The 24,932-nt window shown below is 47.0% G+C and overlaps 2 pseudogenes across 1 annotated transcript; one reads left to right on the top strand and one right to left on the bottom strand.

Annotated features, from left to right (window-relative positions):
• The window catches only part of LOC147094447 (uncharacterized), a 440,563-nt pseudogene that overhangs the window by 36,469 nt on the left and 379,162 nt on the right, over nt 1-24,932 (top strand).
• Nucleotides 1,492-23,898, bottom strand: LOC147094456 (uncharacterized; annotated as a pseudogene). Its single transcript, XR_015074744.1, has 3 exons — nt 23,662-23,898; nt 23,470-23,560; nt 1,492-3,544 (listed from the first exon to the last, which is right to left on the bottom strand). The product of XR_015074744.1 is annotated as an uncharacterized LOC147094456 (transcript).

The following is a 24,932-nucleotide window of genomic DNA, read 5'->3' as shown; positions in this document are numbered from 1 at the left end:
TACAGTTCTGGTCGCCATATTATAAAAAGGATATAGAGGCACTGGAGAGGGTGCAGAGAAGATTTACAAGGATGATACCAGAAATTCTCCTCATCTCAGTCTTAAATGGGTGACCCCTTATATTTAAACAATGACCCCTAGTTCTAGATTCTCCCACTAGAGGAAACATCCTCTCCACATTCACCATGTCCAGACCCCTCAGGATCTTATATGTTTCAATCAAGAAGGGTAGTAGGGATAAACCAGGGAATTACTGGCTAGTGAGCCTAACATCAGCTGCGGTACACCATTGGACACAGGCTTCCAGTCACAAAAACAACCTTCGGCCATCACCCTCTGCCTCCTGCCACTAAGCCAATTTTGGATCCAATGTGCCAAATTGCCCTGGATCCCATGGGCTCTTACCTACTTGACCAGTCTCCCATGCGGGACTTTGTCAAAAGCCTTACTGAAGTCCATGTAGACTACATCAACTGCATTACCCTCATCCACACACCTAGTCACCCCCTCGAAAAATTCAATCAAATTGGTCAGACATGATCTCCCCTGGCAAAGCCATGCTGGCTATCCTTGATTAATCCTTGCCTCTCGAAGTGGAGACTAATTCTGTCCCTCAGAATTTTTACCAATAATTTCCCGACCACTGATGATTCATTGGGGCCTGACCAGAGTTTGTGAACAAGAGGCCCAGAAATGAGTGATTTCCTGACAAAACACCAGATGCCAACTTGTTGATCATCCAGGGCCCATTGTCCCACTTCCTCTCGCTGTCTTCCGCCCATTGTGTTGACAAAGTTGTGGTCAAACAGGCAGGGATCAGACATCCAGGACTTCAGCAGGAAGCAAGCAGCACTGTCGGCTCAACTGTGAACGGATATTATCAAACCCGGAAACATCCTGGGAATGGACAATTTAACCCTTTCATCATTTCTAGCACAGCACAAATCCACAAGTCAACAGAAAGCAGAAAAACCTTCATCACATGAGATTAAACCAAACCCTAATCCTACAGATATATGTATACACGACCAGGGTATTTTACAGTGTAGAGGGAGCTTTACTCTGTATCTAACCCGTGCTGTACCTGCCCTGGGAGTGTTTGATGGGACAGTGTAGAGGGAGCTTTACTCTGTATCTAACCCCTGAGGTACCTGCCCTGGGAGTGTTTGATGGGACAGTGTATCTGGAGCTTTACTCTGTATCTAACCCGTGCTGTACCTGTCCTGGGCGTGTTTGATGGGGGCAGTGTAGAGGGAGCTGTACTTTGTATCTAACCCGTGCTGTACCTGCCCTGGGAGTGTTTGATGGGGCAGTGTAGAGGGAGCTTTACTCTGTATCTAATCAGTGCTGTACCTGCCCTGGGAGTGTTTGATGGGACAGTGTAGAGGGAGCTTTATTCTGTATCTAACCCGTGCTGTACCTGCCCTGGGAGTGTTTGATGGGACAGTGTAGAGGGAGCTTTACTCTGTATCTAACCCGTGCTGTACCTGCCCTGGGAGTGTTTGATGGGACAGTGTAGAGGGAGCTTTACTCTGTATCTTACCCGTGCTGTACCTACCCTGGGAGTGTTTGATGGGACAGTGTAGAGGGAGCTTTACTCTGTATCTAACCCGTGCTTTACCTGCCCTGGGAGTGTTTGATGTTGATTCCAGGTGCTGAGAATTTTAAAATGTTCCATTCCCCCACAATGACTTCCAGAACCTCGATTGTAATAAAACACAAAGTAACAGAAGCTTCTCTCCTGGACACAGATATTGAAAGGACAGGGAATGTCTGTAACAAGTCATCAATTGGCTCTCGTCTTATCTTAGAAACAAGGACTCAATCGATTGTATGTATCAAACGAAGCTGATTTATTTGTACAGAATATTAAAATGCAGCTCAGTCATTGGGGTTTTAACATCCACAAAATATAAGATGGTCACTAATAAATCCAGGAGGGAATTCAGGAGAAACTTGGTTACCCAGAGAGTGGTGAGAATGTGGAACTCGCTACCACAGGGAGTGGTTGAGGCTAAAAGTATAGATGCATTTAAGGGGGAGCCACATGAGGGTGAAAGGGAGGCTAGAGCAGTTGGGCCAGATGGCCTGTTTCTGTGCTGCACCTTCTATGTAATACCATGAAAGGTCAAATGAAGGGAATCATCAGCTCAACAGGCTGACAGATTAACTAGCAGTACAAAATTTATAAAACATTTTCCACATTCACGTTGCCCCAGCTGCCGGCAGGGCAGAGTGAACTCGCTGGTGTCTCAGCAGGTCAGAAGACTGAGTGAATCTCTTCCCACACACAGAGCAGGTGAACGGCCTCTCCCCGGTGTGAAGACGCTGGTGTCTCAGCAGGTGAGATGACCGAGTGAATCTCTTCTCACACATGGAGCAGGTGAACGGCTTCTCCCCCGTGTGAACTCGCTGGTGAGTCAGCAGGTCAGATGACTGAGTGAATCCCTTACCACACACGGAGCAGGTGAATGGCCTCTCCCCAGTGTGAACTCGCTGGTGAGTCAGCAGGTGGGATGACTGAGTGAATCCCTTCCCACACATGTAGCAGGTGAACGGCCTCTCCCCCGTGTGAACTCGCTGGTGAGTCAGCAGGTAGGATGACTGAGTGAATCCCTTACCACACACGGAGCAGGTGAATGGCCTCTCCCCGGTGTGAACTCGCTGGTGAGTCAGCAGGTGGGATGAGTGAGTGAATCCCTTCCCACACATGGAGCAGGTGAACGGCCTCTCCCTGGTGTGAACTCGCTGGTGAGCCAGCAGGTCGGATGACCGAGTGAATCCCTTCCCGCACACAGAGCAGGTGAACGGCTTCTCTCTGGTGTGAACTCGCTGGTGTCTCAGCAGGTCGGATGACCGAGTGAATCCTTTCCCACACACGGAGCAGGTGATTGGCCTCTCCCCGGTGTGAAGATGGTGGTGTGCCTTCAGCTCTTGGGAACTATTAAAGCTCCTCCCACAGTCACAACATTTAAAGGGTCGCTCATCAGTGTGAACAAGCTGGTGTCTCAGCAGATGGTTGGACCGAGAGAATCGCTTCCCACACACGGAGCAGGGAAACAGCCCCTCTCCAGTGTCAGCACGCTGGTGATTCATCAGATTCCCAGGACTTTTGAAGCTCTTCCCACAGTCATAACATTGAAACGGTCTCTCATCAGTGTGAACATGCTGCTGTCTCAACAGGTGGGATGACTGAGTGAATCCCTTCCCACACACGGAGCAGGTGAACGGACTGTCCCCGGTGTAACTGTGCCGATGAACCTCCGACACAGATGTGGAACTGAATCCCATCCTGTTGTCCCCACCTTTACCCAGTTTCTCCCCGGTGTGACGGTGCACGTGTCTCGCCAGGTCAGGCGATCGGCTGAATCCAAGTCCACACATGGAACACGTGTGCGGTTTGTCCGCGCTGTGATCGCTGCTCTCTCCTTCCATGTGAAAAGGCCAATGATATTCAGGTCCTGATGAATCGAGCGACTCTGTCTGACCCGGACATGATTTTTGGTCTGAGCTTCCTGTCTGTAAATGCTCTACTTCTAAAACCCTGTAAAAAGAGTGTAGAAAGAGTAAGAGGGAGAATGTTGCCTCATGTCGCCCTTTCCCAGCCCAGGGGCAGTGAAGCTGATTTTCAGGCCCCAGCTGCTGCACAAGTTGGTTAGCCTACCATCAGTAGTTGGGAAAACGCTAAAGAGTCTATTATAAAGATTGTGATAACAGGACACTTAGAAAACATCAACGGGATTAGACAAAGTCAGCACAGATTTATGAAAGGGAAATAGTGTTTGACCAACCTACTGGAGCCTTTTGAGGATGTCACTGGTAGAATAGATAAGGGAGAACCAGTGGATGTGGCGTATTTGGATTTTCAGAAGGCCTTTGATAAAGTCCCACATAAGAGGTTAGTGTGCAAAATTAAGGCAATAGGATTGGGGGTGATATACTGGCATGGATTGAAAATTGGTTGACAGACAGGAAACAGAGAGTAGGAATAAATGGGTCTTTTTCGGGGTGTCAGGCAGTGACTAGTGGGGTACCGCAGGGATCAGTGCTTGGGCCCCAGCTATTCACAATATATATCAATGATTTGGATGAGGGAACCAAATGTAATATTTCCAAGTTTGCTGATGACACGAAACTAGGTGGGATTGTGATTTTTGAGGAGGATGCAAAGAGGCTTCAAGGTAATTTAGACAAGCTGAGTGAGTGGGCAAATATCAAATCAAATCAACTTTTATTGTCATTGTTAGTGCACAAGTGCAGTACAACGAAATGTAGGCTTGCGGCTCCCGAGAGTGTACAATTTGGATTAGGACACCTAAACATTTCAACATACATTTGTACATATATATTAGCATAAATATGGCCATAATAAAGTGCATCGGCAGGTGTGCAGGCTTTAGTGTTTATTTGTGGAGTTCAGTAGGATGACAGCCCTGGGAAAGAAGCTGTTCCTAAATCTGGTCGTACGGGTGCGAATGCATCTGTAGCGTCTTCCAGATGGTAGGAGGCAGATGCAGTATAATGTGAATAAATGTGAAGTTATCCACTTCAGTAGGAAAAACAGAAAGGCAGAATATTATTTAAATGGTGATAGATTGGGAAATGTTGATGTACAAAGGGACCTGGGTGTCCTTGTACACCAGTCACTGAAAGCAAACATGCAGGTGCAGCAAGCAGTTAGGAAGGCAAATGGTATGTTGGCCTTCATTGCAAGAGGATTTGAGTACAGGAGCAAGGATGTCTTACTACAGTTGTACAGGGCCTTGGTGAGACCACACCTGGAGTACTGTGTGCAGTTTTGGTCTCCTGACCTAAGAAATGATATACTTGCCATAGAGGGAGAGCAGCGAAGGTTCACCAGACTGATTCCTGGGATGGCAGGACTGTCGTATGAGGAGAGATTGAGTTGACTAGGCCTGTATTCACTAGAGTTTAGAAGAATGAGAGAGGATCTCATTGGAACATATAAAATTCTGACAGGGCTAGACAGACTGGATGCAGGGAGGATGTTTCCCCTGGCTGGGGGGGTGGTCTAGAACGAGGGGTCACAATCTCAGAATACGGGGTAGGACATTTAGGACTGAGATGAGGAGAAATTTCTTCACTCAGAGGGTGGTGAACCTTTGGAATTCTCTACCACAGAAGGCTGTGGAGGCCAAGTCACTGAATATATTTAAGAAGGAAATGGATAGATTTCTAGACACAAAAGGCATCAAGGGGTATGGGGAGAGAGCGGGAATATGGTATTGAGATAGAGGAACAGCCCGGATCATATTGAATGGCCTACTCCTGCTCCTATTTTTCTATGTTTCTCTGCACTGCAGCCAATGCAAGTATATCCTTCCCTAAATATGGAGACCAAAACTGTACGCAGTACTCCAGGTGTGGTCTCACCAGCACCCTGTAAAGTTGCATCAAAACTTCCCTACTTTTATACTCCATACCCCTTGCAATAAAGGCAATTCCATTTGCTTTCCAAATTACTTGCTGTACCTGCATGCTAACTTTCAGAAGTTAGCATGCAGAAGCAACAATAAGGAGGCACATTCATAGGACAGAAACATAGAAGATAGGAGTAGGCCATTTTGCCCCTCGAGCATGCTCCGCCATTCAATGAGATCATGGCTGATCATCCAAATTCAGTACCCTGTCCCTGCCTTCTCCCCATATCCCTTGATCCCTTTAGCCTTAAGAAATATATCAAACTCCTTCTTGAATATATTTAATGAATTGGCCTCCACTGCCTTCTGTGGTAGAGAATTCCACAGGTTCACCACTCTCTGGGTGAAGAAATTCCTCCTCATCTCTGTCCTAAATGGCTTACCCCTTATCCTCAGACTGTGACACCTGGTTCTGGACTCCCAACCATCGGGAACATCCTTCCTACATCTAGTCTGTCTAGTCCTCTTAGAATTTTATAAGTTTCAATGAGATCCCCTCTCATTCTTCTAAACTCCATCGAGTATAAGCCCAATCGACCCAATCTCTCCTCATATATCATTCCTGCCATCCCAGATATCAGTCTGGTAAATCTTCGCTGCACTCCCTCCATGGCAAGAACATCCTTCCTCAGATAAGGCGACCAAAACTGCACACAATACTCAAGATGTGGTCTCACCAAGGCCCTGTACAACTGCAGCAAGACATCCTTGTTCCTTTACTCGAACCCTCTCGCTACGAAGGCCAACATACCATTTGCCTTCTTAACCGCCTGCTGCACCTGCATGCTTACCTTCAGCGACTGGTGCACAAGGACACCCAGGTCTTGTTGCACTTCCCCTTCTCCCAATCTATTACCGTTCAGATAATAATCTGCCTTCCTGTTTTTGCCACCAAGTGGATAACCTCGCATTTATTCACGTTATATTGCATCTGCCATGCTTCTGCCCAATCACCCAACCTGTCCAAATCATACTGGAGTTTCTCGGCATCCTCCTCACAGCACACACGCCCACCCAGCTTTGTGTCGTCAGCAAACTTGGAGATATTACATCTAGTTCCCTCGTCTAGATCATTTATATATATTGTGAATAGCTGGGGTCCCAGGACCGATCCCTGCGGTACTCCACCGGTCGCTGCCTGCCATTCGGAAAAAGACCCGTTTTTTCCAACTCTTTGCTTCCTGTCTGCCAACCAGTTCTCTATCCAAGTCAGTACCTTGCCCCCAATCCCATGTGTTTTAACTTTGCACGCTAATCTCTTATGCGGGACCTTATGGAAAGCCTTCTGAAAGTCCAAATACACCACATCCACTTATCTCCCTTACCTATTCTACCAGTTACAGTCAGGGTAGACAGTCAGGCTGATGGGATGAAATCTGGGTGGAGAACTGTTTGTACAATCAGTTTCAAAATTCTCATCCTGGTGCAAATCCCTCCATGGCCTCACCCCCCTCCCCATCTCTATCTCCTCCAGCCACCCCCCCCCACCAAAGAGATCTCTGCGCTCCTCCAATTCTGCCCTCTTGAGCATCCCTGATTTTTAATCGCTCCACCATTGGCCGCTGTGCCTTCAGCTGCCTGGGCCCCGAGCTCTGGAATTCCCTCCCTAAACCTCTCCGCCTCTCTTTCTTCCTTTAAGATGCTCCTTAAAACCCACCTCTGTGACCAAGCTTTTGGCCATCTCCCCTAATATCTCCTTATGTGGCTCGGTGTCAAATTTTTTGTCTTCTCATACTCCTATGAAGCACCTTGTGACGTTTTACTATTTTAAAGGCGCAATATAAATACTACTTGTTGGTGTAGATTTCTGTATTGTGAACCTGTCCATTTTTAGAGACTTCAGGCTTTCTTGAACAGTCTCTCTGTTTTCTGAAGATGAAGTTTAATTCCATTTCCCCCCCCACAGTTTCCACATGTACGCTGATGACACCCAGCTCTACATCACTACCACTTCTCTCAACCCCTCCACTGTCTCTGAATGGTCAGACTGCTTGTCCGACATCCGGTTCTGGATTAGCAGAAATGTTCTCCAATTAAATATCGAAGACCGAAGCTATTGACGTATGATATGATATGATTGGGATTACGGAAACATGGCTCCAGGGTGACCAGGGCTGGGAACTCAACATCCAGGGGTATTCAATATTGAGGAAAGACAGGCAAAAAGGAAAAGGAGGTGGGGTAGCATTGCTGGTTAAAGAGGAGATTAACACAACAGTAAGGAAGGATATTAGCTCTGATGATGTGCAATCTGTATGGGTAGAACTGAGAAATACCAAGGGACAGAAAACATTAGTGGGAGTTGTATACAGACCCCCAAACAGTAATGTGGAGGTTGGGAATGGCATTAAAAGGGAAATTAGAGACACGTGCAATAAGGGCACAGCAGTTATCATGGGTGACTTTAATCTACATATAGATTGGGCTAAACAAATTAGTAACAATACTGTGGAGGAGGAATTCCTGGAGTGTATACAGGATGGTTTCCTGGACCAATATGTCAAGGAACCAACTAGAGATCAGGCCATCTTAGACTGGGTATTATGTAATGAGAAAGGAATAATTAACAATCTTGTTGTGCGAGGCCCCTTGGGGCATAGCGATCATAATATGATCGAATTCTTCATTAAGATGGAGAGTGAAGTAGTTGACTCAGAGTCCTGAATTTAAATAAAGGAAATTATAATGGTCTGAGGAGCGAGTTGGGTAGGATTGATTGGGGAATGCCACTCAAAGGGTTGACGGTGGATAGGCAATGGCAAACATTTAAAGATCGCATGGATGAACTGCAGAATTTGTTCATCCCTGTTTGGTATAAAAATAAAACAAAAAAGGTGAATCAACCGTGGCTAACAAAGGAAATTAGGGATAGCATAAGATCCAAGGAGAGGAGATATAAATTGGCCAGAAAAAGCAGCAAACCTGAGGATTGGGAGCAGTTTAGGATTCAGCAAAGGAATTAATTAAGAGGGGGAAATAGAGTATGAGAGTAAGCTTTCATGGAACATAAAAACGGACTTTAAAAGCTTCTATAGATATGTGAAGAGAAAAAGATTGGTGAAGTCAAGCATAGGTACCTTGCAGTCAGAATCAGGGGAATTTATAATGGGGAACAAAGAAATGGCAGACCAATTAAATATATACTTTGGTTCTGTCTTCACAAAGGAGGACACAAATAACCTCCCAGAGATGTCGGGGAACATAGGGTCTAATGAGAGGGAGGAATTGAAAGAAATCAGTATTTGTAGGGAAATGGTGTTAGGGAAATTGACGGGATTGAAGGCCGATAAATCCCCAGGGCCTGATAATCTACATCCTAGGGTACTTAAGGAAGTGGCCCTAGAAATTGTAGATGCATTGCTGGTCATCTTCCAAAATCCAAAAACAGTTCCCATGGATTGGAGGGTAGCTAATGTTATCCCACTATTCAAAAAAGGTGGTAGAGAGAAAACGGGGAATTATAAACCGGTAAGCCTGACATCGGTAGTGGGGAAAATGCTAGAGTCCATTATAAAAGATGTAATAGCAGAGCACTTGGAAAACGGTGACAGGATCGGACAAAGTCAACATGGATTTACAAAAGGTAAATGGTGCTTGACTAATCTACTGGAATTTTTAGAGGATGTAACTGGTAAAATAGATAATGGAGAACCAGTGGATGTGGTGTATTTGGACTTTCAGAAGGCTTTCGATAAGGTCCCGCATAAGAAATTAGCGTGCAAAGTTAAGGCACATGGGATTGGGGGCAAGGTATTGACTTGGATAGAGAACTGGTTGGCAGACAGGAAGCAAAGAGTTGGAATAAACTGGTCTTTTTCTGAGTGGCAGGCAGTGACTAGTGGGGTGCCGCAGGGGTCGGTCCGAGGACCCCAGCTGTTCACAATATATATTAATGATCTAGACGAGGGAACTAGAGGTAATATCTCCAAGTTTGCAGACGACACAAAGCTGGGTGGGCGTGTCTGCTGTGAGGAGGATGCCGAGAAACTCCAGTATGATTTGGACAGGTTGGGTGATTGGGCAGAAGCATGGCAGATGCAATATAACGTGGATAAATGCGAGGTTATCCACTTTGGTGTCAAAAACAGGAAGGCAGATTATTATCTGAATGGCAATAGATTGGGAGAAGGGGAAGTGCAACGAGACCTGGGTGTCCTTGTGCACCAGTCGCTGAAGGTAAGCATGAAGGTGTAGCAGGCGGCTAAGAAGGCAAATGGCATGTTGGCCTTTGTAGCGAGAGGGTTCGAGTACAGGAACAAGGATGTCTTGCTGCAGTTGTACAGGGCCTTGGTGAGACCACACCTTGAGTATTGTGTGCAGTTTTGGTCGCTTTATCTGAGGAAGGATGTTCTTGCCATGGAGGGAGTGCAGCGAAGATTCACCAGGCTGATACCTGGGATGGCAGGAATGACGTATGAGAGATTGGGTCGACTGGGCTTATACTCGCTGGAGTTTAGAAGAATGAGAGGGGATCTCATTGAAACTTATAAAATTCTAACAGGACTAGACAGACTAGATGTAGGAAGGATGTTCCCGATGTCGGGGAGTCCAGAACCAGGGGTCACAGTCTAAGGATAAGGGGTAAGCCATTTAGGACAGAGATGAGGAGGAATTTCTTCACCCAGAGAGTGGTGAACCTGTGGAATTCTCTACCACAGAAGGCAGTGGAGGCCAATTCATTAAATATATTCAAGAAGGAGATAGATATAGTTCTTAAAGCTAAAGGGATCAAGGAATATGGGGAGAAAGCAGGGACCGGGTACTGAAGTTGGATGATCAGCCATGATCTTATTAAATGGCGGAGCAGGCTCGAGGGGCCGAATGGCCTACTCCTGCTCCTATCTTCTATGTTTCGGTCCCCGCCACAAACTCCGCTCCCTGGCCACTGACTCCATCCATCTCCCGAACAATGGGTGACCACCAGAAGGAAAAGGAGGACCAGGCAAGTAGTGCAGGAGTCCCCCCGAGTGCATCTCGCTCTGGTGAGGGTTCCTCTGGGGAGTACAGCCAGAGCCAAGTTATCGGCACTAAGGGTGGCTCAGCTGTACCGGAGTGGGGGGAAATCAGGAAAAGCAATAGCGATAGGGGATTCGATAGTTAGGGGAACAGACTGGTGTTTCTGCGGTCGCAGATGTGACTCTAGGATGGTATGATGCCTCCCTGGTGCCAGGCTCAAAGATGTCACTGAACGGCTGCCGGACAGGTGAACAGTCAGAGGTCGCGGCCCATATCGCTACCGACGACATAGGCAGAAAGAGGAATGAGGTCCTGCAGGCAGATTTTAGGGAGCTAGGAGAGAGAGATTAAAAAGCAGGACCTCAAAAAGGCAGTAATCTCCGGATTACTCCTGGTGCCAGGTGTGAGTGAGGATAGAAACAGGAGGATAGAGCAGATGAATGCGTGGCTGGAGAGATGGTGCAGGAGGGAGGGATTTAGATTCCTGGGACATTGGGACCGGTTCTGATGGAGGTGGGACCTGTACAGGTCAGACGGGTGTAAGATTCGCGAAATTTTCATTAAATAATCACGCAGGAAAATAGGGTTAAATAAAACAGCTTTATTGACCAAAGAAGCTTATACAGAGAAACCTTTGATAAAAGGGCACACAAAAATGGCCGCCAGACCTCGTGACCAGCTTCTGGGACCATTTGAATTTCTGTTACTGCAAGCCAGACAGGCTTGTGGATTGAGGGCATTAAAAGCCGGCGAAAACCAGTTTCGGGAAGCTGAAACTCATGGAACTGAGCATAAATATTGATTAGATTATAAGTACAGGACAGATTTGGGTGGCAGGATGAGACCCATCAAGAAATGAGCGGACAATTGAACGAACGCTTAAACCCATTACACTGTACAAAGAGAAGCCGTTTAACAGCCATCCAGGGCAATCTCCAGACCGATCAATATACAAACCAAGTTACGGTGACAAAGCAAAGACATTATCGGCCCAGGAAGGCCAGTTAAGCTATCACCGACTCCCGTTATGAAGACAAAACACCCCTGCAGAGAGTTCTGCCCGCCAAAATTATTACAAAGACAGGACTATGATTTGGCGGGAGATAAGAATGTTCCAAAAAAGTATAACTGTGAATTGAGTAAAGTCCAAGGACGCTTGGGGACAGACTCTTCGGTTAAACGGCACTTCGGTTCGGAACGTGTTCAGTGTTCGGCCAGGCAAGGCCCGGCCACGACGAGAAGAATTCGGCTTGGAAGCCAGCTCGGCCAGGAAAGGCCCAGCCATGACGGGAAGAAGACGAGGGAGGCCCGGGTACTTTTGTCGGGAGATCATCGACGACCCAGGCCGGAGAAGAAGACACTCAGGTCCCGGAGCCCAGGATCCAGTTCTTCAACATCACATCGGTAACGGATTCATCCGTGTGCATCCAGTTCTTAAAAATCACATCGGAAACGGATCCATCCGTGGCGAGCGCTCACCAAGGCTGTGCCGGCTGCCTACATCGCAGGAGAACCAAGAGGAAAACAAGCTGCGCCAGAAGCTTCCAAACCCACGTGACGACGGAAAGCTGTGTCGAAAGGCTGCAAAGCCCTTTTCGCAATTCTTAAAGTGGTGAGCATGATCCCGCGTCCCTCAAATCGAAACTTAGTTAGGTTTAGGGGAGGGGGTTAAGGGTAATTGTAATGTGTTACCCCTTTCACGATGTGCCGTGTGTTCCCCATTTCTATAGAGTTAAGTTTATAGATGTGTGCATGCTTGTAGTTGCTTTAATCTGTGCATATGACATGTATTTTATAATGCTGCAAACTGTTCAATAAAGGCATCCATTTCGTGCTATTCGACCTGGTCTATTGAGTTTTTCTGCACTACAGCTCCCTGCACCTAAGTCCAAGGTCTAGAACCGTAGGGGCGAGTGGGTCGAACCACTCACGGGTAATTATTGCAAGAAGCCTGGCAGGAGACCAGAGCAAGCAAGAGAAACCCCCTACACGGGTTACACCTCAACAGAGCCGGGACCAATATCCTCACTGGGGGGTTTGCTGGTGCTGTTGGGGAGGGTTTAAACCAATTGAGCAGGGGGATGGGCACCAGGATGGCTATGATAAATTGACCCTTAGTGTTAGGGGGATTAAATACGTGGGGTTACGGGGATAGGGTGAGATATGTGTTGGTGTAGGGGTTACAGGGATCGGGTGGGATATGTGTCGGTGCAGGCTCGATGGGCCGAAATGGCCTCTATCTGCACTGTGGGGTTTCTGTGATGTAGCATTAGCCAGGACAAACATGGTGCACAAAAGAGTGGGAGATACAAAGAGCACTAGAGTAAGAAATAGTACGGTATTAGGTGGGGTCAGTCTAAGAGAATACTGTGGCAGAGCCACCAAGAGACTCTTGCAGTAATGTATATAATTGCCTTTAACAGGGGTTCGTTACCTTTAATTGTTTGCTTTGTATAAATAGCGCAGGTTCGGTAAAATGTCGATCCAGCGCGATGACGTCATCACGCAGGTCACGTGACGTTCCCAATGGCGGGAAACGTGATGACATCAGAGGGGGGAGGCGTTCTCTCTCAGTCCTCGTGGAACCAGTTTGAGTACAGACCTGTTTAGAGTTTCTCCTGCGTTTTTGTTTGAAACTTTTACCAGTTTGCATTAAACCTCATTTGGTTAGCTGATAGTCTCGATCTCAGTACTTTCGTTAGGAATTTGACAATTCCTACAATACAAGAATTTTACAGTGCATGTATTTAAACGCACAAAGTGTAGTAAGTAAGGTTGGTGAGCTGCAGGCACTAATAGCCACATGGGAATGTGATGTGCTGATAACAGAGACCTGGCTCAAAAAAGGGCAGGATTAGGTATTAAAAATTCCTGGATATCAGGTGTTCAGGAAAGATAGGGAAGGAAAGAAAGGTTGTGGTGGTGTGGCAGTATTGATTAAAGGGGTATATTACAGTGCTCCTTGAAAAAGCCTCCTTGAAAAGATACAACATCCCCACCGACACCTGGGAATCCCTGGCCCAAGACCGCACAAAGTGGAGGAGAAGCATCCGGGAAGCGCCGAACACCGAGTCTCTTCACCGGGAGCAAGTGGAAGCCAAGCGCAGGCAGCGCACGTCAACCTAAGCACCCCACCCACCCGCCCCTTCAACCACCGTCTGGTACACCTGTGACAGAGACTGTCGGTCCCACACTGGACTCATCAGTCACCTGAGAACTCATTTTTAATGTGGAAACAAGTCATCCTCGGTTCCGAGGGACTGCCTAAGAAGGAAGAAGGAGAATATTACAGTGCTGGAGAGAGAGGATGTCCTGGAGAGATCAAGGACAGAATCTATTTGGTTTGAGTTAAGAAACAATAGAGGTGCCATTACACTACTAGGTGTATTCTATAGGCTACCGACTAGTGGGGACAATATGGAGGAGCACATTTGCAGGGAAATTACAGAGAGATGCAAGAACAATAGAATAGTGATAATGGGGGACTTCAATTATCCTAATATAGACTGGGATAGTAATAGTGTAAAGGGCAGACAGTGGGAAGAACTTCTGAAGTGTGTTCAGGAGAACTTTCTTGATCAGTACGTTTCCGGCCCAACGAGGAAGGAGGCATTGCTGGATCTGGTTCTGGGGAATGAGGTGCGTCAGGTGAATCAAGTTTCAGTAGGGGAATATTTAGGGAAGAGTGATCATAATATCATAAGGTTTAGGTTAGCTCTGGAAAAGGACAGGGAGCAATCTAGAGTCAAAATACTTAACTGGAGGAGGGGGGGCAATTTCAGTGGGATGAGAACAGAGCTGGCCCGGGTAAATTGGAATCAATGATTGTCAGGCAAAACTGTAATCGAACAATAGGCTGCCTTTAAAGATGAGATGATTCAGGTACAGTCGAGGTACATTCCCACGAGGGGGAAAGGTAGGGCAAATAAAACCAGAGCTCCCTGGATGACAAAAGGCATAGAGAGTAAGAAAGCAGAAAAAAGGGGGCGTATGACAGATGTCAGGTTGAGAATACATAGAAGATAGGAGCAGGAGTAGGCCATTCGGCCCTTCGATCCTGCTCCGCCATTCAATGAGATCATGGCTGATCATTCAAATTCAGTATCCTGTCCCTGCCTTCTCCCCATATCCCTTGATCCCTTAAGCCTTAAGAAATATATCCAACTCTTTCTTGAATATATTTAATGAACTGGCCTCCACCGCCCTCTGTGGCAGAGAATTCCACAGGTTCACCACTCTCTGGGTGAAGAAATTCCTCCTCATTTCAGTCCTAAATGTCCTACCCCTTATCCTTAGACTATGACCCCTGGTTCTGGACTCCCCGACCATCGGGAACATCCTTCCAGCATCTAGTCTGTCTAGGCCTGACAGAATTTTATAGGTTTCGATGAGATCCCCTCTCAATCTTCTAAACGCCAGTGAGTATAAGCCCAATCGACACAATCTCTCCTCATACGTCATTCCTGCCGTCCCAGGTATCAGCCTGGTGAATCTCCGCTGCACTCCTTCCATGGCAAGAACGTCCTTCCTCAGATAAGGCGACCAATACTGCACACAATACTCAAGGTGCGGTCTCACCAAGGCCCTGTACAACTGTAGCAAGACATCCTTGTTCCTGTACTCGAACCCTCTTGCTACGAAGGCCAACATACCATTTGCCTTCTTAACCGTCTGCTGCACCTGCATGCTTACCTTCAGCGACTGGTGCACAAGAACACCCAGGTCTCTTTGCACTTCCCCTTCTCCCAATCTATTGCCATTCAAATAATAATGTGCCTTCCTGTTTTTGCCACCAAAGTGGATAACCTCACATTTATCCACATTATAGTGCATTTGCCATGTTTCTGCCCAATCACCTAACCTGTCCAAATCGTACTGGAGTTTCATGACATCCTCCTCGCAGCATGCCCTCCAACCCAGCTTTGTGTCGTCTGCAAATTTGGAGATATTACATCCAATTCCCTCATCCAGATCATTAATATATATTGTGAACAGCTGGGGTCCTAGGACCGATCGGTACCCCACTAGTCACTGCCTGCCACATGGAAAACGACCCGTTTATTCCAACTCTTTGCTTTCTGTCCGCCAACCAGTTCTCTATCCAAGTCAATACCTTGCCCCCAATCCCATGTGCCTTAATTTTGCACGCTAATCTCTTATGCGGGACCTTATTGAAAGCCTTCTGAAAGTCCAAATACACCACATCCACTGGTTCTCCCTTATCTATTTTACCAGTTACATCCTCAAAAAATTCCAGTAGATTAGTCAAGCATGATTTACCTTTTGTAAATCCATGTTGACTTTGTCCGATCCTGTCACTGCTTTCCAAGTGCTCTGCTATTACATCTTTTATCATGGACTCTAGCATTTTCCCCACTACCGATGTCAGGCTTACCGGTCTATAATTCCCCGCTTTTTCTCTGCCACCTTTTTTGAATAGTGGGGTAACATTAGCTACCCTCCAATCCATGGGTACTGTTCCAGAGTCTATCGAGTTCTGGAAGATGACCAGCATTGCATCTACTATTTCTAGGGCCACTTCCTTAAGTACCCTGGGATGTAGATTATCAGGCCCTGGGGATATATCGGCCTTCAGTCCCATCAATTTTCCTAACACCATTTCCCTACAAATACTGATTTCTTTCAGTTCCACCCTTTCATCAGACCCTATGTTTCCCAGTATTTCTGGGAGGTTATTTGTGTCCTCCTTTGTGAAGACAGAACCAAAATATGTATTTAGTTGGTCTGCCATTTCTTTGTTCCCCATTATAAATTCCCCCGATTCTGACTGCAAGGGACCTACGCTTGACTTCACCAATCTTTTACTCTTCACATATCTATAAAAGCTTTTACAGTCAGTTTTTATGTTCCCTGCAAGCTTACTCTCATATTCTATTTTCCCTTTTTTAATTAATCCCTTTGTCCTCCTTTGTTGAATCCTGAACTGCTCCCAATCCTCAGGATTATTGCTTTTTCTGGCCAATTTGTATGTCCTCTCCTTGGATCTTATGCTATCCCTAATTTCCCTTGTTACCCATGGTTGAGTCACCTTTATTGTTTTATTTTTATGCCAAACTGGGATGAACAACTTCGGTAGTTCATCCATTCGGTCTTTGAATGTTTGCCATTGCCTATCCACCGTCAACCCTTTGAGTGCCATTCCCCAATCAATCCTACCCAACTCGCTCCTCAGACCATCGTAGTTTCCTTTATTTAAATTGAGGACCCTTGTTTCTGAGTCAACTACTTCATTCTCCATCTTAATGAAGAATTCGATCATATTATGATCGCTCCGACCCAAGGGGCCTCGTACAACAAGATTGCTAATTAATCCTTTCTCGTTACATAATACCCAGTCTAAGATGGCCTGATCTCTGGTTGGTTCCTCGACATATTGGTCCAGGAAACCATCCCGTAAACACTCCAAGAATTCCTCCTCCACAGTATTGTTACCAATTTGGTTAGCTCAATCTATATGTAGATTAGTCACCCATGATGACTGCTGTGTCCTTATTGCACGCTTCTTTAATTTCCCTTTTAATGCCATCCCTAACCTCCGCCTTACTGTTTGGAGGTCTATATACCACTCCCACTAATGTTTTTTTCCCCTTAGTATTTCTCAATTCTACCCATACAGATTCCACATCATCAGAGCTAATATCCCTTCTTTAACCAGTAAGGCTACCCCACCTCCCTTTCCTTTTTGCCTATCTTTCCTGAATATCGAATACCCCTGGATGTTGAGTTCCCAGTCTTGGCCTTCCTTGAGCCACGTTTCCATTATCCCAACCAAATCATATTCATTTACCTCTATTTGTGCAGCCAATTCATCCACCTTATTACAAATGCTCCTCGCATTAAGACACAAAGCCTTCAGGCTTGTTTTTTTAACGCTCTTAGACCTATTAGAATTATTATTTACTGTGGCCACGTTTGATTTAAACCGTTGATTTCTCTGGCTGCCACTTTTGTTTTTCTCCTTCCTATCTTTTGCTTTTATCCTTGTTTCCCTTGCCTCTGTCTCCCTGCTCAGGTTCCCAACCCCCTTCCATTTTAGTTTAAACCCTCCCCCACAGCACTAACAAACAAACCCCCTAGGACATCGGTTCCAGCCCTGCCCAGGTGTAGACCGTCCGGTTTGAACTGGTCCCACCTCCCCCAGAACCGGTTCCAATGTCCCAGGAACTTGAATCCCTCCCCCTGGCACCATTCCTCTAGCCACATATTCATCTGAAGTATCCTTCTATTTCTACTCTGAATAGCACGTGGCACTGGTAGCAATCCTGAGATTACTACCTTTGAGGTCCTGTTTTTTAATTGACCTCCTAACTCCCTATATGCCGCTTTTAGGACCTCATCCCGCTTTTTACCTACATCGTTGGTGCCTATATGCACCACGACAACTGGCTGTTCACCCTCCCCTTCCAAGATGTTCTGCAGCCGCTCGGAGACATCCTTGACCCTTGCACAAGTGAGAACCAGGCTGAATACAGAAAGTTCAGAGGGGAAGTGAAAAAGGAAATAAGGACAAAGAGAGTATGAGAATAGACTGGCAGCTAACATAAAAAGAAATCTGAAAGTCTTCTATAAGCATATAAATAGTAAACGGGTAGTAAGAGGAGGGGTGGGACCGATTAGGGACCGAAAAGGAGACCTACGCATGGAGGCAGAGGGTAAGGCTGAGGTACTAAATCAGTACTTTGCATCTGACTTCACCAAGGAAGAAGATGCTGCCATAGACATAGTGAAGGAGGAGGTAGAGGAGATACTGGATGGGCTAAATTTTGATAAAGAGGAGGTACTAGAAACGCTGGCTGTACTTAAAGTAGATAAGTGACCATGACTGGATGGGATGCATCCTAGGATGCTGAGGGAAGTAAAAGGTGGAAATTGCGGAGGTACCGACCATAATCTTCCAATCCTCCTTGGATACGGGGGTGGTGCCAGAGGACTGGAGAATTGCAAATGTTACACCCTTGTTCAAGAAAGGGTGTAAGGATAAACCCAGCAACTACAGGCCAGTCAGTTTAACCTTGGTAGTGGGGAAGCGTTTAGAAACGATAATCCGGGACAAAATTAACAGTCACTTGGATAAGTGTGAATTAATTAAGGGAAGCCAGCACGGATTTGTTAAAGGCAAATCGTGTTTAACCAACTTGATTGAGTTTTTTGATGATGTAACGGAGAGGGTTGATGAGGACAATGCGGTTGATGTAAGTCTGACATCGGTAGTGGGGGAAATGCTAGAGTCCATTATAAAAGATGTAATAGCAGAGCACTTGGAAAACAGTGACAGGATCGGACAAAGTCAACATGGATTTACAAAAGGTAAATCGTGCTTGACTAATCTACTGGAATTTTTTGAGGATGTAACTGGTAGAATAGATAAGGGAGAACCAGTGGATGTGGTGTATTTGGACTTTCAGAAGGCTTTCGATAACATCCCGCATAAGAGATTAGCGTGCAAAGTTAAAGCACACGGGATTGGGGGCAAGGTACTGTCTTGGATAGAGAACTGGTTGGCAGACAGGAAGCAAAGAGTTGGAATGAATGGGTCTTTTTCCGAGTGGCAGGCAGTGACTAGTGGGGTACCGCAGCGATCGGTCCTTGGACCCCAGCTATTCACAATATATATTAATGATCTAGACGAGGGAACTAGATGTAATATCTCCAAGTTTGCAGACGACACAAAGCTAAGTGGGCGTGTGTGCTGTGAGGAGGATGCCAAGAAACTCCAGTATGACTTGGAAAGGTTGGGTGATTATACTGCATTTGCCATGCATCTGCCCAATGTGGATAAATGTGAGATTATCCACTTTGGTGGCAAAAACAGGAAGACAGATTATTATCTGAATGGCAATAGATTGGGAAAAGGGCAAGTTCAACAAGACCTGGGTGTCCTTGTGCACCAGTCGCTGAAGGTAAGCATGCAGGTGCAGCAGGCGGTTAAGAAGGCAAATGGTATGTTGGCCTTCATAGCGAAAGGGTTTGAGTACAGGAACAAGGAAGTCTTGCTGCAGTTGTACAGGGCCTTGGTGAGAACACACCTTGAGTATTGTGTGCAGTTTTGGTCGCCTTATCTGAACAAGGATGTTCTTCCCATGGAGGGAGTGCAGCTAAGATTCACCAGACTGAAACCTGAGATGGCAGGAATGACATATGAGGAGAGATTGGGTCGATTGGGCTTATACTCGCTGGAGTTTAGAAGAATGAGGGGGGATCTCATTGAAACTCATAAAATTATAGCAGGACGAGACAGACTAGATGCAGGAAGGATGTTCCCGATGGCGGGGGAATCCAGAACCAGGGGTCACAGTTTAAGGATAAGGCATAAGCCATTTAGGACAGAGATGAGGAGGAATTTCTTCACCCAGAGAGTGGTGAACCTGTGGAATTCTCGACCACAGAAGGCAGTTGAGGCCAATTCATTAAATATATTCAAGAAGGAGTTAGATATATTTCTTAAGGCTAAAAGGATCAAGGGGTATGGGGAGAAAGCAGGGACAGGGTACTGAAATTGGATAAACAGCCATGACCTCATTGAGTGCCGGAGCAGGCTCAAGGGGCCGAATGGCCTACTCCTGCTCCTATCTTCTATGTTTCTATGATGTGGTGTACCTGGACTTCCAAAAGGCATTTGATAAAGTGCCACAGCCATGGGCTTCAACTTTTCTGGCAAGCCCATTACTAAAAGGGACAGTGGCAGCATGGATATGAAATTGGCCTAGTGACAGGAAAGAGAGAGTAGTGGTGAACGGTTGTTTTTCGGACTGGAGGAAGGTACACAGTGGCGTTCCCCAGGTGTTGGTTCTAGGACCACTGCTTTTCTTGATATGTTCTGGATGAGCAAATATTTTCTCCAATTAAATATTGGGAAGACCGAAGCCATTGTTTTCGGTCCCCGCCCCAAACTCCGTTCCCTAGCCACTGACTCCATCCCTCTCTCTAACATCTGTCTGCGGCTGAACCACACTGTTCGCAACCTTGGTGTCATATTTGACCCTGAAATGAGCTTCTGACCACATATCCACAGCATAACAAAGAGCGCCTACTTCCACCTCGGTAACATCGCTCCGTAACATCGCCTCAGCTCATCCGCTGCTGAAACCCACATCCGGGCCTTTGTTACCTCTAGACTTGACTATTCCAACGCACTCCTGGCTGGCCTCCCACGTTCCATCCCACGTAAACTTGAGGTCATCCAAAACTCTGCTGCCCGTGTCCTAACTCGCACCAAGTCCCGTTCACCCATCACCCCTGCTCGCTGACCTACATTGGCTCCTGGTTAAGCAACGCCTCGATTTCAAAATTCTCATCCTTGTTTTCAAATCCCACTGTGGCCTCGCCCCTCCCTATCTCTGTAATCTCCTCCAGCCCCACAATCCCCCAAGATATCTGCGCTCCTCTAATTCTGCCCTCTTGAGCATCCCTGATTATAAATCACTCAACCATTGGTGGCCGTGCCTTCTGTTGCCGGGGCCCTAAGCTCTGGAATTCCCTCCCTAAACCTCTCCACCTCGCTACCTCTCTTTCCTCCTTGAAGACGCTCCTTAAAACCTACCTCTTTGACCAAGCTTTAGGTCACCTGTCCTAATTTCTCCTTATGTGGCTCGGTGTCAAATTTTTTGTCTTAAAATCCTCCTGTGAAGCGTCTTGGGACGTTTTACTACGTTAAAGGCGCTATAGAAATACAAGTTGTTGTTGATATATATCAATGACTTGGACGTGGGTGTACAGGGCACTATTTCAAAATTTGCAGATGACACAAAACTTGGAAGTATAGTGAACAGTGAGGATGATAGAGATAGACTTCAAGAGGATATAGACAGACTAATAGAGAGGGTTCGAGTACAGGAACAAGGATGTCTTGCTGCAGTTGTACAGGGCCTTGGTGAGACCGCACCTTGAGTATTGTGTGCGGTTTTGGTCGCCTTATCTGAGGAAGGATGTTCTTGCCATGGAGGGAGTGCAGCGAAGATTCACCAGGCTGATACCTGGGATGGCAGGAATGACGTATGAGGAGAGATTGGGTTGATTGGGCTTATACTCGCTGAAGTTTAGAAGAATGAGAGGGGATCTCATTGAAACTTATAAAATTCTGACAGGACTGGACAGACTAGATGCAGGAAGGATGTTCCCAATGGTCGGGGCGTCCAGAACCAGGGGTCACAGTCTAAAGATAAGGGGTAAGCCATTTAGGACAGAAATGGAGGAGGAATTTCTTCACCCAGAGAATGTATTCAATCTTTCCTTGCAGCTGAAATTCTCTAGTCCTGGCAACATCCTCGTAAATCTCCCGTCTCGAGCAGTCACATCTTTCCTGCAATGGGGACGACCAGAACTGCACGCGGTGGCCTAACTGGTGTTTTTGTACAGTTCAAGCAGAAACTCCCTGCTCTTACATGATACAGAAAGAGAGGCACTGCCCCTTTAAATACCTGGGGACACATGGAAACATAGAAGATAGGAGCAGGAGTAGGCCATTCGGCCCCTCGAGCCTGCTCCGCCATTCAACGAGATCATGGCTGATCATCCAAATTCAGTACCCTGTCCCTGCCTTCTCTCCATATCCCTTGATCCCTTTAGCCTTAAGAAATATATCTAACTCCTTCTTGAATATATTTAATGAATTGGCCTCCACTGCCTTCTGTGGTAGAGAATTCCACAGGTTCACCACTCTCTGGGTGAAGAAATTCCTCCTCATCTCAGACCTAAATGGCTTACGCCTTATCCTTAAACTGTGACCCCCGGTTCTGGACTCCCCGACCATCGGGAACATCCTTCCTGCATCTAGTCGGTGTAGTCCTCTTAGAATTTTATAAGTTTCAATGAGATCCCCTCTCATTCTTCTAAACTCCAGCGAGTACAAGCCCAATCAACCCAATCTCTCCTCATACGTCATTCCTGCCATCCCAGGTATCAGCCTGGTGAATCTTCGCTGCACTCCTTCCATGGCAAGAACATCCTTCCTCAGATAAGGTGACCAAAACTGCACACAATACTCAAGATGTGGTCTCACCAAGGCCCTGTACAACTGCAGCAAGACATCCTTGTTCCTGTACTCAAACCCTCTCGCTACGAAGGCCAACATACCATTTGCCTTCTTAACCGCCTGCTGCACCTGCATGCTTACCTTCAGCGACTGGTGCACAAGGACACCCAGGTCTCGTTGCACTTCCCCTTCTCCCAATCTATTGCCATTCAGATAATAATCTGCCTTCCTGTTTTTGACACCAAAGTGGATAACCTCGCATTTATCCACGTTATATTGCATCTGCCATGCTTCTGCCCAATCACCCAACCTATCCAAATCATACTGGAGTTTCTCGGCATCCTCCTCACAGCACACATGCCCACCCAGCTTTGTGTCGTCTGCAAACTTGGAGATATTACATCTAGTTCCCTCGTCCGGATCATTAATAAATATTGTGAATAGCTGAGGTCCAAGGACCGATCCCTGCGGTGCCCCACTAGTCACTGCCTGCCACTCGGAAAAAGACCCGTTTATTCCAACTCTTTGCTTTATGTCTGCCAACCAGTTCTCTATCCAAGTCAATACCTTGCCCCCAATCCCATGTGCCTTAACTTTACACGCTAATCTCTTATGCATGACTTTATCAAAAGCCTTTTGAAAGTCCAAATACACCACATCCACTGGTTCTCCCTTATCTATTTTACCAGTTACATCCTCAAAAAATTCCAGTAGATTAGTCAAGCACGATTTACCTTTTGTAAATCCATGTTGACTTTGTCCGATCCGGTCACTGTTTTCCAAGTGCTCTGCTATTACATCTTTTGGACATCCTCGTAAATCTCCTGTCTTGAGCATTCACATCTTTCCTGCAATGGGGCGAGCAGAACTGCACGCAGCCGACTAGCCGGTGGCCTAACTGGTGTTTTTGTACAGTTCAAGCAGAACCTCCCTGCTCTTACATGATACAGAGAGAGGCACTGCCCCTTTAAATACCTGGGGGGGCACCCTTTCCCCTTTAAATGGCCAAGCAATTGTTTTTGTTGAAAAGGGGCCGCAGTCCCCTTTGACTCACCCCCCCCACCCACCACAAATACTCACAAGAGAGAGAGAGAGAGGAGGAAGATGCTGGTCTTTGTCTCTTTAAAAGTGGCTGCCCACCAAAATGTTCACAGCACCAGGGCTCTTTGTTCTGGATAAAAGGGAAAAAGAGAAAAGGTTCACTTATTTTTAAATGAATTCAATTGATGAATAGCCTTGCAATAAAGGTAATGCAAAGGAATAAACACTCACAAGCTGGGTTTTTATCCACCTCCTCCTCCCCTTCCCTTTAACAGCTCCTGCAGACAATGAAAGCAGGAAATAACAACAGAAAATGCTGGAAAAATTCAGCAGGCCAGGCAACATCCATGGACAGAAATTAGAGTGACGTTTCGGGACTAACCCTTTTTCAAACTGGAAAGGAAATAAAATAAATAGGAAATGAACGCGGCCTGCAGCCTACCGAGGTCCCACCCCCCCTCCCGCGCCGCCATTGCTTGGAGGACCGTCAGCCCGTCCGGGCCTCCCAGCGTTTTCCGCGCTCCTGATTGGCGGGCGGCTCGCGTCAATCAACCCCCCACCGCTTACGAGCTGACGCATGCACACAACGCCCAGTGGTCGGTTGGATCGGCGCGCGCAGCCCACCGAGGTCCCGCTCCCCTCCCGCGCCGCCATTGCTTGGAGGACCGTCAGCCCGTCCGGGCCTCCCAGCGTTTTCCGCGCTCCTGATTGGCGGGCGGCTCGCGTCAATCAACCCCCCACCGCTTACGAGCTGACGCATGCACACAACGCCCAGTGGTCGGTTGGATCGGCGCGCGCAGCCCACCGAGGTCCCGCTCCCCTCTCGCGCCGCCATTGCTTGGAGGACCGTCAGCCCGCCCGGTTCTCCCAGCGTTTTGCGCGCTCCTGATTGGTGAGTGCCTCGCGTCAATACAAACCACCCCCCCCTCCGCTTACGCGCTGACGCTAGCACGCAACGCCCAGGGGTCGGTTGGATCGGCGCACGCCACCGAAAGGTAAAAAAAAGATACCCCACACAAATGAGGAAAAACAAGAATAATAATGATCGCACTTTAGAGGGGAGGAGGTTGGGGGAATTAATGAGTTTTCAATTTGTTTCGGAAAAAAAAATTTGAAAAGCTTCCGAACGGTGCGAGGCGGGCTGCGCATGCGCTCCAGCCAGCCTTTGCCTCCCCCACGTGGGCCGCGCCCGGACACGCCCACTTCCCTTCCCCTGCACCAATCACAGCGCGGGCAGGCGCTTCTAGCAATCGTCATCTGTCAATCACCCTCCCCTCCCCCTCGTGGTGTCGATTGACAGCGGTCTCAGCCAATGACGTGCAGGAAGGGGCGGGACCAGGGCCAGGACTGACAGCAAGCCTGAACTAACTCAATTAAATACCTGCATGCAGCCAAAAAAAAACTTTTATTTTAGTCAGCCAAAAAACAGCAAAGCAAGTAAGGTTTCCTGAGTCAGCAAAGCCTATTTTAAAGAATTATAGAGCGATATCGCAGGGATCGGT

Source organism: Somniosus microcephalus, unplaced genomic scaffold (assembly GCF_052327205.1).
Source record: "Somniosus microcephalus isolate GS21.2 unplaced genomic scaffold, FLI_Smic_1.0 unresolved_chr1, whole genome shotgun sequence".
In the NCBI taxonomy this organism is placed as follows: domain Eukaryota; kingdom Metazoa; phylum Chordata; class Chondrichthyes; order Squaliformes; family Somniosidae; genus Somniosus; species Somniosus microcephalus.
The sequence above is the reverse complement of the archived record's forward strand: the minus strand, read 5'-3'. Positions and strand labels throughout refer to the sequence as shown.